General features: G+C 38.6%; 1 protein-coding gene and 1 long non-coding RNA gene across 2 annotated transcripts in view; one reads left to right on the forward strand and one right to left on the reverse strand.

Annotated features, from left to right (window-relative positions):
* LOC109639965 (exostosin-1) overlaps positions 1–11,106 on the forward strand; it is a 135,262-nt gene that overhangs the window by 58,511 nt on the left and 65,645 nt on the right. The window lies entirely within an intron of this gene.
* Positions 9,527–10,449, reverse strand: LOC138405511 (uncharacterized). Its single transcript, XR_011239276.1, has 4 exons — positions 10,354–10,449; positions 10,150–10,238; positions 9,903–9,921; positions 9,527–9,799 (listed from the first exon to the last, which is right to left on the reverse strand). It is a non-coding gene; the product is annotated as an uncharacterized lncRNA (long non-coding RNA).

Genomic DNA, 11,106 nt, shown 5'->3' on the forward strand with positions numbered 1-11,106 from the left:
TAATTTTTGTCTGTATGAAGTAGAGTGCGATTTGTAAAGAGTCATCATTGTTCAGACGACGTGGGACGAGGATTTCCCCTTTTAAACATTTGAAAATGTAGCTAAAATGCAATTAAAAGTGATTTTCAGTTGATTCCGACAGTTATATGTCTCTAATGCATAAAAGATATAATGAATTTTACTTTTCCAAAGCGTTAAAGAGATTTTATCAGATTCGTTTTTATTAAGATCGAGTTTATTTTTACATTTTGTCCCTCTCCGGAAGAAAACAGATGAACAGTGATGAATCCCTGATATGATGCCGTGACACTGTGCCTGCGGAGAAAACCGCATGATTGTTATTATCACACCTGATCTTCGACGGCTTATGAATGGTGAGAGTGTGTAATGCGAGTAAGTGGGAGTCACCCGACTCCGCGGCGCGGCTGGATCCGCATCGACTGAGCTGTCATGGACAAATACAGACCTCTCATACACTTGATATGCAGATGTCAGGATCCATGCTGACTGTTGCTCTTCCTCGCTCGTCCTCCTCTCTGGTTTGGCGAAGCGGCCTCGTGTATTAATGACGTGTCGATAAAGAGCTCTCCCATTACACCCACACCCATCTTTAACCTTGCTGCTGATCTGTGTTTGTGTGCGTCTGCCCTCTGTCATAGCTCCTCTATTATTTACCACGTGTCTCTGTCTGGGGCTTGTGTGTGAGGCCGGCAATCGCCTTTAGGTAAACAACCACTGCCAATGACACGGTCGACCCTCACACACCCACACACACACACACACCTAACGTTCTAACCTCATCCCTCCTCAGACCACATCTCATTTCCGATCAATATGTTTTAAGCGGAGCCCCAAAACAAACTTTGCTCGCTGGCCTGGTGTGTGTTTGTCCTATTTTCCGGGGGAGATGCAGGTGTCATTTTCAGTGCAGGTCCACGTTGCCCTCTGTGCTGTCTGCAGGCGACAGTTAGAGAGATCCATCATCCCTATCTCTGACACCTCAGCCTGCACGGACTCCTAACTACACATCAGCTGCTCTTAGATTGGTCTGAAGCACGAGGCTTCACACGGTCAACGTTACATGGAGAAGTTTTCTCACAGCTTCTGAGCGGGGTTAGGTTCAGCATGTGGAGCATGTGCGTATGTGCAGTTTGCATGTTCTCCCCGTGTTTGTCAGGATCTGTCTCTGACTTCCTCCCACAGTCCACGGCCGTGCAGATTGGCGTTCATAAAAAATGTGTCCGACTCTAAGATGACTGCGTGTGAATGGTTTTTGCGTGTTGGCCTCGGTATAAGCTCGTGAACCTGTCCAGGATGTTCTCCGTCGATTCTCCACAAAAGCACCAAACTCCTCAAACTCTTCCACCTCCCGTAGTGTTTTCTCTTCTTTTAAGATTTGAGAGCACGTGTTTTTCTGTGTTCCTGTCACTATCACATTTCATGTAAAGTAGAAACAGCAGTGCAGGTATCAAGACAATATCAATATTATATTTATTCACCTGCTGGTGTACAAATGTTGGCTCTTCAGTTTCAGAATAAAGTGACGCGACAGACCAAAGACTTCAGATTCTCTTTACGTGCGATGTAGTATTTTATTCAGTCCTGTGGACACATTTTAAAATTGAATTAATTCCTGTAGTTTATATTCACATGAAATAAAACCTCATGGCTTTAAAAATAGCTGATTGAGTTGAGGATTTTCCCAAAGTCGTTTATGCTCCGTTTCTGTGAAATTACTCCAGTCCCTCTGATTTCTTGCTATTTAGACCAGAGAGCAGCTCAGAATATCTCTGAGAATAACAATCACGTCGGAGCAGACCAAGTGTTTTCTATTGCAAATCACCAAACACACCATTTGTTAACTGGAACGACTCTGAGGTCAGTGCAGGGTCCGACTGTCCCCTCACGAAACCACCAAACCAAAGACTTCTTCTCTACGCCGATGTTACTGCTTCATGTGAGATTTTGTTGGCTGGTAAACTAAATACTGTCGGATTAATGCAAAAACAACTCAAGGGACCAGATAATATAAAATATACATTTCTCCCTCATGCTTTCTTACAGTAGCTGTTCCTCAAAGACACAGAATGAGTGTGAGACGCTTCGCTGTTTGAACTGCACAAACCCAGAAAACCTTAGTTTTGCTCTTGGTGTGAAGAGAAAGAAAACAAAAATACTAAAGCATGTTTTTGGAAGATTTCTTTATGAAAGAACTCAAAGTATAAGAATAAACCTGAAGTGAAGTTTAAAGAAGCAGTGATACGTGCTTTCAAACACCAGCCTGGTGTGTTGGGGAAGTCTGCAGGTGGTTCTTTTAACGTCAAGTCATGGTTGTTGGGTAAGAGAATCTATATGAGCGATCCAGACATTGATGCCGTTGTCAGCAGGTGGGGGCGTGAATGAGGAAGTGTTGGGGGTGAGGTGTGTGTGACTGGAGCGAGAGGAGAGGTTCGGAATGTTCTCTTGGCGTGGTCGTGTCCGACAGTAATCTGTAGAAGTAGTCGATGTGGTATTTTTGTTTCACCTTAGCGACGGATTTTTCACGTTCATGTCAAGTTTGCGACGGAGTTTCTGCTTTGACGACGTCGCTGGCGTTAAACCATCATCCTGGGACTGGACGACTTTTCCAGTCGTGTCAGAATTTACATCTGCTTTTCTTTTACATGACCCGGTCCTAAGCCACCGATCCATTTTTAATTTTAAAGCTTTGCAACATACATCCATGCTTTGCACAGGCACATTCCCCAAGTTACAGCAGGGTCAAACTTATTTTGACGTAAAACGGTTGCGATGTCGCAAACCGGTCCACTGCACTGCTCAAGTCAGAGAATGCAAAAAAAAAAAAAAAACATTTTTGATTTTACATACTAGTTGATTTTGATTTAAAATTTTAAAACATGTTACTTGTCACCTCGCGGACCACAAGGGGTCGCTCACGGACCACACTTTGAGAACTACTGCTTTAGATTGTATCCACGTATGTTTTCTGCCACCACAACAACACATATTCTCCAGAGTCACATATTTAATTGCACTGAATATTATTATAACAAATATATATTCTGTTTTCATTTATATTTATTGAACATTTTTCATTCCACCTGGACAAAAGTACAGGAAAACCCTTTGGTTTGCTGCTGCTGAGTCTGTGCATTGCTTTGGCTCCTGTGAAATATGAATAACAGTGAATCTGCTGCAGTTTGGCTTCTGGTTTCCTTCTGTACGGAAAGAAAATGAGTCAAGAAGATATAGCTTCTATTGAACTTATGCTCCCGTCATGTTTGTATCTACACTAGTCTTTCTTCATCATCATTGTCAAATCTCATATTTGAATAAGACACAGAGAAATGTTTTGACATGATATATTTATTTTCAGTTTTCCCAAATTATTCAAATGTCACTGAACAATACATCAATGCAAACTAACATATATTCAGTGATGGCTGCTCTTGTGGTTAAATGTTTGATTTATTTCAATCAAAAGCAAGAAGCATTTGGAATGATCCAAAAATCCCTTCAGGGGCGACTTCTTCAGTCAAACACAGGACGCCCGGGTCTGTAGTCGACTGAACGCTTGTCGAGCTCCTGCACATCGTAAACTTGTCCGTGGATGAGTCTGATGGAGAGAATCAGAGAGAGAAGAGAAGTTGTCAAAAACAGTAATGATGATAATGATATTACAATTATACAGTGATGATGGTAGAAGTACACGTCCTCACCCATGGATGAACTTGCCAGCTGTGGGAAAATAAACAAATGGTGATAAATTCAAAATCGTTCAAACACAAATAAATATTATTTAAACAGATGCTATTTTATACATACTTTTAAGTAGTGTTCTATATTTACTAGTGAAATCATAATGTATGTTTTATTATTTTGATATTTCTTGGCCGAATACATTGACCACTTATATGTGTGATTTTCCAGCTATGATATGTTAAAGATTTAATTCCATGACTGTACCATGAATGGCCCCATGGATAAGCAATCCCAAAAAACCCTCTCCAGGTTGAGCCATGAGGACGACCATGAACAACACGAGAAAGGCTGCAGCAAACTTCATCCTACAAAAACAACGAGGACAAAAACATCTGTAACATTCACATTATACAGAACAAGCTGAGCACATTTCACAAATGCTTGATCTCGTCTAAATATTTAGAAATGTATTGTTCTTACCTCTCGAATAAAACGTGAGCACGGTGAGAATCACGGGCGATATCAGTTGTCTACTGATAACAAGGTAGGCCTCTCTTTATATACACTGACTTCATAATGATTGTGAAACATTTAGTGTTATTACAGGAGGAGCTCACATAGATGGAGATGTTTCCACAACTACAAAACCACAGTCACAAGTCTTAGTCCTGCCCTCACCTCCTCACGTTCAAGTTTCTGGGTAATTGGTTGAGCAATTGTTACTATAATCAATCAATAATAATAATTAATTACTTTACAAATGTTTTGATTATCTATTTAGTTTTTATGGAGCAGAAATGTCAAACAGTTAGTGGCTGCAGCCCCAGAAATGTGCAGATGATTTGCAGCACGAGGAAATAATCTACACACGCTGTCAAACACCAGCCTGACGTGTGAAGGATGTTTGCAGCTGCTCATCTTAACGCTGAGTCATCATTATAGTGCAAAAACCTCAATCAGTGATCAGCACGTTAACGCTGAATAATATTTTTCTATACTTCTCTAAGTCCTTTGTGTGTATTAATACAAGTTTTCTACGTGGGTCCTGATTTTACTTTTGTTAGTGTGTTTGTAAATAAGATTCAAAAACCAAATGAGGGAATGGAAGTGTGTGTAGTTTGTTCCTCTACTTGGACGAGACGTTCGCTCTTTTACTGTTTTTTATTCTCTGGTTTCTTTGCATTCTTCGTTGTGTTAGTTCTGGGGTGTGTTGCATCATTAGCTGACACCTGATCCATCAGCTCTCAGTGCTACAGCTTCAACAGCACTTGATTTGTGTCATCTCTTATATTCACTTGATTTAAAACAACACCCAGCGTTTTGACTTTTTGTTTTGCAGTTTTATTCAACAGGACAGTAGCACGAGTGAGGCATTTTACATTTTTCCAAAACCAAAAGCATCCCTTTGTTTATTGTTCTCATGGCAAAGCAGAGAGCACAGTATTTAAGTGGAATTGATCCCTGAAGCGAACCATAGTTTAAAAACATCTCCCTGAACTTTCAGCTCTAGTTGTATGGAGGAGCTTCCTCATTGCCGTTGTCGCCTTGCTGCATTGCAGGTCTGTACGTGAAGAAAAGAATTAAGATAAAGATTTAACTTCACCAGGTCATGGGAATGTAAAACAACAAAAGGTCTTGTTTTTGATTCTTAAAACAAGGACGACAAAACTGAGGGTGTGCAAGTTTTTAAATTGTAACCCTGAAACAGTTATTATCAATACAATTAAGTTCTATAACACATGCATAACTTTAATTCAAAATGCATTAGGAGGTAAAGAAAACTTCAGGGGACTCCACAGTCAGATGTGATAGAAGAGCTCACAAATGGAAATACAGTATTCTCCATAAACGTATCTGTGATTGTATTGTTGTTTTTTGAAATATCATTTATATGTATTTAAGATTAATCATGCAGTGCACTAAATGGAAGTATCCTTTAGATGGTATTCACATTGCCATAAGTTTATTGTTTACTTGCTAGAGTGCTGTATCCTGCCACCACAACAACACATATTCTCCAGAGTCACATATTTAATTGCACTAAATTTTATTATAACAAATATATATTCTGTTTTTATTCATTTTAATTGAACATTTTTCATTCCACCTGGACAAAAGTACAGGAAAACCCTTTGGTTTGCTGCTGCTGAGTCTGTGCATTGCTTTGGCTCCTGTGAAATATGAATAACAGTGAATCTGCTGCAGTTTGGCTTCTGGTTTCCTTCTGTATGGAAAGAAAATGAGTCAAGAAGATATAGCTTCTATTGAACTTATGCTCCCGTCATGTTTGGAGTTTTGCTGTTTATGTAAAAGCATCTACGCTGCGAATCTTTCTTCATCATCATTGTCAAATCTCCTATTTGAATAAGACACAGAGAAATGTTTTGAGATGATATAAGCAAAATTTATTTTCAGTTTTCCCAAATTATTCAAATGTCACTGAACAATACATCAATGCAAACTAACATATATTCAGTGATGGCTGCTCTTGTGGTTAAATGTTTGATTTATTTCAATCAAAAGCAAGAAGCATTTGGAATGATCCAAAAATCCCTTCAGGGGCGACTTCTTCAGTCAAACACAGGACGCCCGGGTCTGTAGTCGACTGAACGCTTGTCGAGCTCCTGCACATCGTAAACTTTTCCATGGATGAGTCTGATGGAGAGAGTCAGAGAGAGAAGAGAAGTTGTCAAAAACAGTAATGATGACAATAATATTACAATTATACAGTGATGATGGTAGAAGTACACGTCCTTACCCATGGATCAAATGGCCAGCTGTGGGAAAATATACAAATGGTGATAAATTCAAACAAATTAGTTCAAACACAAATAAATATTATTTAAACAGATGCTATGTTATACATACTTTTAAGTAGTATTCTATATTTACTAGTGAAATCATAATGTATGTTTTATTATTTTGATATTTCTTGGCTGAATACATTGACCACTTATATGTGTGATTTTCCAGCTATTATATGTTAAAGATTTAATTCCATGACTGTACCATGGTAAAGAGTGCTCCAAAAACACTCTCCAGGTTGAGCCATGAGGACGACCATGAACAATACGAGAAAGGCTGCAGCAAACTTCATCCTACAAAAACAACGAGGAAAAAAACATCTGTAACATTCACATTATACAGAACAAGCTGAGAACATTTCACAAATGCTTGATCTCGTCTAAATATTTAGAAATGTATTGTTCTTACCTCTCGAATAAAACGTGAGCACGGTGAGAATCACAGGTGATATCAGTTGTCTACTGATAACAAGGTAGGCATCTCTTTATATACACTGACTTCATAGTGATTGTGAAACATTTAGTGTTATTAGAGGAGGAGCTCACATAGAGGGGGATATTTCCACAACTACAGAACAACAGTCACAAGTGTTAGTCCTGCCCTCAACTCCTCACGTTCAGGATTTAATTAAAAAAATTCAGCCTCCTTCTGGCTTCCTGGGAACATCCTGTAACTATTTGTGGATTTTATTTAGAAAATCCAGTGTTTTTCAGGCATCCTGGAAGCATCCTGTAACTATTTGGGTGTTTTATTTTGAAAATCCAGCATCTTTTAGGCTTCCTGGGAACATTCTGTAACTATTTGGGTTTTTTTATTTTGAAAATCTAATCTTTTTCCGGCTCCCTGGGAACATCCTGTAACCATCTGGGGGTTTTATTTTGAAAAACCAGGCTCTGTACAGGTTTCCTGGTAACATCCTGTTACTATGGGCTCCTCCTCCTCTGTGTGTGTATGGCGTTGCTATGGATACTCACTGATTTGATTAGGAACACCTGGTGTCTCCCTCTTTTTAGAGCCGAAGAATCTCCGGAGCACCCCTCAAACAAATGCTTCTAACTCAAAAACTTTAAGTCCTATCTGTGAAATGAAAACACCGTGAGAATCCCAAGACTTTGCCCGACGTACACATATGTTTTGTATTGGTTAGAGTTAAGAAATGAGACCGTGAGAGCGAGTTAGACATTTAGTTTTCTCACCGGGAATCAACATATGAGATTAACATTAGAGTCAGTGGGGAAGCCAGAGTGCTGTGCTCTAGTGCCAGTCTTCAAACAAATGTCTCTTACTCAAAAACTATAAGTCCCATCTGTGAAATGAAAACACCGTGAGAATCCCAAGACTTCCCCGAACACACAGATGTATTTTTTATTGGTAAGAGTTAAGAAATGAGACCGTGGGTGCAAGTTAGATAATGTTGACTGTGTCTCTCCTCTCTGACCTTCCAAATTAACATGGCAGTCAATGGAGAAATGAATCAAAAAAATGTCCCAGCCTAAACTCCGGCTCCGAGAGATGTCAGAGTGACGTGTGTGCGTAGGACACGAACACTATTTTAACTTGATGTAAGAATCATGTCTGTCGGACTCCGTTTGTGGCTTTGAAAGTGTTTAAACACAAAAAGTGGCTGAAAAACAGCTGTTTTCAGCCATTTTCTTTTTATTTCCCACTCGCTCTAATTGACGAATGGTTGGATGTACTTTGTGTGAATGTGCGTCAAACTTTGTGGGAGGGGCAGCGAGACGCAAATTTACCGAAGCGGAATAATGATAAGCCCGATGCAAATGTGAGGATGATTTGCAGCATAAGGAAATAATCTACACACGCTGTCAAACACCAGCCTGACGTGTGAAGGATGTTTGCAGCTGCTCATCTTAACGCTGAGTCATCATTATAGTGCAAAAACCTCAATCAGTGATCAGCACGTTAACGCTGAATAATATTTTTCTATACTTCTCTAAGTCCTTTGTGTGTATTAATACAAGTTTTCTACGTGGGTCCTGATTTTACTTTTGTTAGTGTGTTTGTAAATTAGATTCAAAAAACAAATGAAGGAATGGAAGTGTGTGTAGTTTGTTCCTCTACTTGGATGAGACGTTCGCTCTTTTACTGTTTTTCTATTCTCCGGTTTCTTTGCGTTCTTCGTTGTGTTAGTTCTGGGGTGTGCTGCATCATTAGCTGACACCTGATCCATCAGCTCTCAGTGCTACAGCTTCAACAGCACTTGATTTGTGCCATCTCTTATATTCACTTGATTTAAAACAACACCCAGCGTTTTGACTTTTTGTTTTGCAGGTGCCTGTCTCTTAACAAGGGCAGGAATTAATCTAGTTCCTCAGCCCAGGTTCGGTATTTAGCAATTTTGTGTTTCTTGTGTTGTGCAATATCAGGTGCAGGCTGTCGATCGAATCTCTACTTTTAAGGTGACTTCTACAAACCCCACTTCCTCTTTGACTAAAATACATGTCCAAACTGTCCAAAGTCCAGCCGAAGTATAGTTACTTTTAAAATTTTATGTCTTGAGTAAAACATAAAAGCAGCTGCAGAGGATTTGGCTGAATATTTCTGTTTTTTCAACTTTTAGCCTAATTGCACTTTCTTCACAATTCAACTCATTGGTTTTAAATAGCCATGAGTAATAATGTCATGAAATTTGCTAAATACAAATTGAACATTTGATAGAATTTAGACAACAAAAACCTTCATTAATTCTTTGCATGTTCTCTGCAGGGTCTAAATGAGTCTCAAATTCAATATCTGAATTTTAGGCCTTAAAGGTCCTAAATACATTATAGTGCTTAAATACATTCAGGTAGGTCTTATTTATATTAATGTTCAATTAACGTTACTTCCATTGCAATTTAAAATATTTTTGTAATGTCTGCGTATGTTGTAGTTCTTTCTCAATGATACAGATATTATGACCAACGGTGGGGGTGGGATGGCATGGTCGTATCTACGCTGCAAGTCTTTCTTCATCATCTTTGTCAAATCTCATATTTGAATAAGACACAGAGAAATGTTTTGAGATGATATAAGCAAAATGTATTTTCAGTTTTCCCAAATTATTCAAATGTCACTGAACAATACATCAATGCAAAATAATACATATTCAGTGATGGCTGCTCTTGTGGTTAAATGTTTGATATATTTCAATCAAAAGCAAGAAGCATTTGGAATGATCCAAAAATCCCTTCAGGGGCGACTTCTTCTGTCTAACACAGGACGCCCGGGTCTGTCGTCGACTGAACGCTTGTCGAGCTCCTGCACTAAGTAACCAGGTCTAAAGAAACATCTGATGGAGAGAATCAGAGAGACAAGAGAAGTTGTCAAAAACAGTAATGATGATAATAATATTACAATTATACAGTGATGATGGTAGAAGTACACGTCCTCACCCATGGATGAACTTGCCAGCTGTGGGAAAATATACAAATGGTGATAAATTCAAAATCATTCAAACACAAATAAATATTATTTAAACAGATGCTATTTTATACATACTTTTAAGTAGTGTTCTATATTTACTAGTGAAATCATAATGTATGTTTTATTATTTTGATATTTCTTGGCTGAATACATTGACCACTTATATGTGTGATTTTCCAACTATGATATGTTATAGATTTAATTCCATGACTGTACCATTGTTCATAATGCACAAACGACCCTCTCCAGCTTCAGCCATGAGGATGACCATGAACAACACGAGAAAGGCTGCAGCGCACTTCATCCTACAAAAACAACGAGGAAAAAAACATCTGTGACATTCACATTATACAGAACAAGCTGAGCACATTTCACAAATGCTTGATCTCGTCTAAATATTTAGAAATGTATTGTTCTTACCTCTCGAATAAAACGTGAGCACGGTGAGAATCACAGGTGATATCAGTTGTCTACTGATAACAAGATAAGCCTCTCTTTATATACACTGACTTCATAATGATTGTGAAACATTTAGTGTTATTACAGGAGGAGCTCACATAGATGGAGATGTTTCCACAACTACAAAACCACAGTCACAAGTCTTAGTCCTGCCCTCACCTCCTCACGTTCAGGTTTCTGGGCAATTGGTTGAGCAATTGTTACAGTAATCAATCAATAATAATAATTAATTACTTTACAAATGTTTTGATTATCTATTTAGTTTTTATGGAGCAGAAATGTCAAACAGTTAGTGGCTGCAGCTCCAGAAACATGAGGATGATTTGCAATATAAGGAAATAAAGTAAAAACAGTGAAAGACGCATTAGTTGTCTTAATATTGTGAAAAAGAACTGTTCCCAGTGTGTTGTAGTTCTTTCTCAATGATACAGATATTATTACACTGTCATTAAACTACAAATGAGACCAACATGGAACTGATAACTACACTTACGCTTCGCTGTTTGAACTGCACAAACCCAGGAAACCTTAGTTTTGCTCTTGGTGTGAAGAGAAAGAAAACAAAAATACGAGAAGCATGTTTTTGGAAGATTTCTTTATGAAAGAACTCAAAGTATAAGAATAAACCTGAAGTGAAGTTTAAAGAAGCAGTGATACGTGCTTTCAAACACCAGCCTGGTGTGTTGGGGAAGTCTGCAGGTGGTTATTTTAACG

The sequence above is a fragment of the Paralichthys olivaceus genome, chromosome 19 (assembly GCF_024713975.1).
Source record: "Paralichthys olivaceus isolate ysfri-2021 chromosome 19, ASM2471397v2, whole genome shotgun sequence".
NCBI classification, from domain to species: Eukaryota; Metazoa; Chordata; class Actinopteri; order Pleuronectiformes; family Paralichthyidae; genus Paralichthys; species Paralichthys olivaceus.